This window comes from Octopus bimaculoides, chromosome 7, assembly GCF_001194135.2.
Source record: "Octopus bimaculoides isolate UCB-OBI-ISO-001 chromosome 7, ASM119413v2, whole genome shotgun sequence".
Classification (NCBI taxonomy): Eukaryota; Metazoa; Mollusca; class Cephalopoda; order Octopoda; family Octopodidae; genus Octopus; species Octopus bimaculoides.
The window spans coordinates 45027628-45031288 of record NC_068987.1 but is presented as its reverse complement, the minus strand read 5'-3'; positions in this window follow the sequence as shown (position 1 = coordinate 45031288).

Here is a 3661-nt window from a genome sequence, read left to right as displayed (position 1 = left end):
ATGATTGTTGAAAAAAATAACAGTATAAGATCACAGACTTTGAAATGCTATATATGGTAGTACAGTTGAGAAATATCAGGAACCTAGCCAGAGAGACAAAGAGATTGTGGAAAACAAAGGTGACAATTGTTCCTGTGGTAATTAGTGCAATTGACCAAAACTACTATACAAGAGGCTGAAGGATATTGGAACTGAAATTTACATTGATGACATGAAGAAATGTGCCATTCTGCAAAAATCCTAAGAAAGATTCTTGAAATTTGGGGAGATTTATCACCAAACCTCAAGTCAGCATCCCTGCTAAAGTAGCATGTAATGGCTTAATAATAATTTAAGGAGAGGAGATTAGTCATTAAAGCAATATTAGTATTTGGTACTTTATCAATCCTGAATAAGCTAACCTTGGTGGGATTTGAACTCAGCATATTAAAAGCCAGAACAGATGCATTTCATCTTAAACTTTAATGATTTTGTCAATTCACAACCCTGAACATAATGGTTTCAGATTTTGGCACATAACCAGCAGTTTTGGGGGCGGAGCCAAGTCAATTAAATCAACCCACCTCCAGTGCTCAACTAGTGCTTATGACAAACAAAGTCAACCTCAGCGGAATTTGAACTCAGAACATAGAGATGGACGAAATGCAACTAAACATTTTGACCAGCATGCTAACGATTCTGCTAGCTCACCATCTTTCACACCCCTGAAAATAACAATAAAGATTGTGTGTGTATGCACGTGTGTGTATGCACATGTGTGTATGCGCGTGTGTGTGTCACCATAATTGTCATTTAATGCTAGCCTGGGTTGGACAGTTTGACAGGATCCAGGAGGACTGTGTTGAGGTCCAATGTCTGCATTAGCATGGTTTCTATGGCTGAATTCTCTTCCTTTACCAACCAATTTACCAAGTGTACTGAGTACTTTTTTCATAATATCAGTGCTGCTGAGATCACCAAGTAACTTGCAAGAAAAAGAAAAAGCTCTATTGACAGAACTCTGTGTTGAGTGTTAAAGTATGATAGAGATACAGGCATAGATATCTTGCTGTAGAGGACATGCATTGTCTAACAGTGAGTGAGAGTAGCTAGAAGAAAGACTAAGACAATAGTGATGAGGTTTCAAAATATACCCACATGGTACAAGAAAGTGAGCATAGGAAAGAACACAGGTAGGGGATTAAGAAGGATGAGTGGGTAAAGTCATAAAGGTGTGAGTAGAAAGTGACATGGTTAGAGATTGGAGTAGAGGTGAATGTTGTGAATAATGAAGAAGGATTATATATGCATTTAAAAAGAAAATAATTAATTTTTAGACACCTTATAATTTATGAAATAAAAACATTTCACAGAAATACAAGGTCTGATCAATCCAGACTGTTGCCATAGTAACGAAGTTAAAGCTGCTTGGCAAAGTTTGACCTTGAACTCTGATGTGCATGCGCACTAAGTTTTAATGTTCTAGCTCACTTCCGCTATTTACAGCAGTGCTTGGAAGGAAGGTGTGTAGCATGTGATCACCACATTGACTATGAGAAAGAAAGTTGTCAAGGTGATACCTGCTCAGATGCCTATGCAAAGTTGTATGGAGTGGAGTGTATGAGCCACACACAAGTGTACAAGTGGTTCAGACATTTCCAAGATGGCTGAAAAGATGTCAATATTGATGAACGTTCTGCGAGACCCAGAACTGCGAAAAACATTGTAGATGTATGTGCAGCTGGGAGGGGAAATCCTCAACTCACCATCCATGAGTTATCAGAGGATGTGCAGATTAGTTATGGTTCAGTTCAATCTATTATCACTGAAGATTTGGCTATGAGACGCATGTCTCCAAAGTTTGTGCCAAAACTGCTTTCAGCTGACCAAAAAGACACTCAGGTTTCAGTTGCACAAGATCTCTTTGATTGTGTTGAGAACAATGAAAACTTTGGGTAGGCCTCTGAGTAGGTATCACCAAACTTTTGGCAAAATTTGATGCAGATTCTCTGCTCAACTTTCTTTTTCATGGTCAATGTGACAATCACATGCTACACACCTTCCTTCCAAGCACTGCTGTAAAGAGTGGAAGTGAGCTAGAACATTAAAACTTAGTGCACATGCACAGCAGAGTTCAAGGCCAATCTGTGCCAAGCGGCTTGACTCCACATGCTTTAGCTTCGCTACTATGGTAACAGTCCAGATACTTATTGATCAGACCACATATATTTTAGCTGTAGCAAAAAATCCACCTTCACTTTCAACCTGAATGAAAGCATGAATGAGAACTATATTCACTCATTAGTTGAAAGAATGACCAAATGAAACTGAGATGAGGAAATACTAAGACCTTTGTTCTATGCTACAACATTGTTGTTATAAAGTCCACTTCTCCATGCTTGCATGAACCCTCACCTGTGTTCAAGCAAAGTAATATTTCCACATAGCCAGACATGTTTTCACAGAATACTGGAAATGAATGACACTGCTTGAGTGAGAGTAACATTCATTTACAACTATGACATGATATCAAGACAAGGAGACACAGACATTCACACACTCACATACATATATAAATAGATATAGGATAGGTCTCTTTCAGTTTCCATCTACCAAATCCACTCACAAGGCTTGGGTCAATAGAAGTCACTTGCTCAAGGTACCATACATTGGGACTGAACCTAAAACCATGTGGTTGGGAAGCATTATTCTTAACCCCACAGCCACACCTGCACTTATTTTTTTCTTAATATCACTTGATACTATTTTTTACACTCTCTCATTTCTCTATTGGCACACAGATGCACATTCACATATATTGAAACATTTTGAATAAAACCTTTCAAAACTAACATTTTTTTCTGAACCAGAATGAAATTCAAGGAAGCTTTTAGTTGCATACAAGGCATTAACAGTTCAATTCTTTGATTCAAACTATTACTGCCTTGAGTCAAAATTATCACTTTTCATTGCATCTTTAATTTGGAGCTCTTGTTCCTGTATAGTAGCACATTATCTTTAATAGACCAGGTAATTTTGAATTTGTGAGGACTTGTTTCACATGAGAACCATATAAACTTTAACAAAGCTGTAGCCCATTTTCTATCAGGGCTAACAAATGAATGCACTTGTAAAACAATTTTTCAAATGAGACTTTCATTGCCCCAATATTTGTTTTAGGTTCATCATTGCAGTTTAATTCAACCTTGGCCCTTTTATACTATTGATTTTGCCAAGACAGTTACTGCCAAGTGAACAGTTCTCATAAATTCTATAGTTGCATGATATTTGTTGGCTAGCTATTTGCATCTCTTTTCTATTCAGCTACATAAAATTATAACCTCTGATATAACACCCAAAATTCTTGCAAGTTGAATAATTAGCCTTAACACAATTCATATTCAATATTTTTTTATACTTATGGCCTGGAGGAAAATGATGATCTATTCATCATCATCATCATCATCATCGTTTAACGTCCGCTTTCCATGCTAGCATGGGTTGGACGATTTGACTGAGGACTGGTGAAACCGGATGGCAACACCAGGCTCCAGTCTGATTTGGCAGAGTTTCTACAGCTGGATGCCCTTCCTAACGCCAACCACTCAGAGAGTGTAGTGGGTGCTTTTACGTGTCACCCGCACGAAAATGGCCACGCTCGAAATGGTGTCTTTTATGTGCC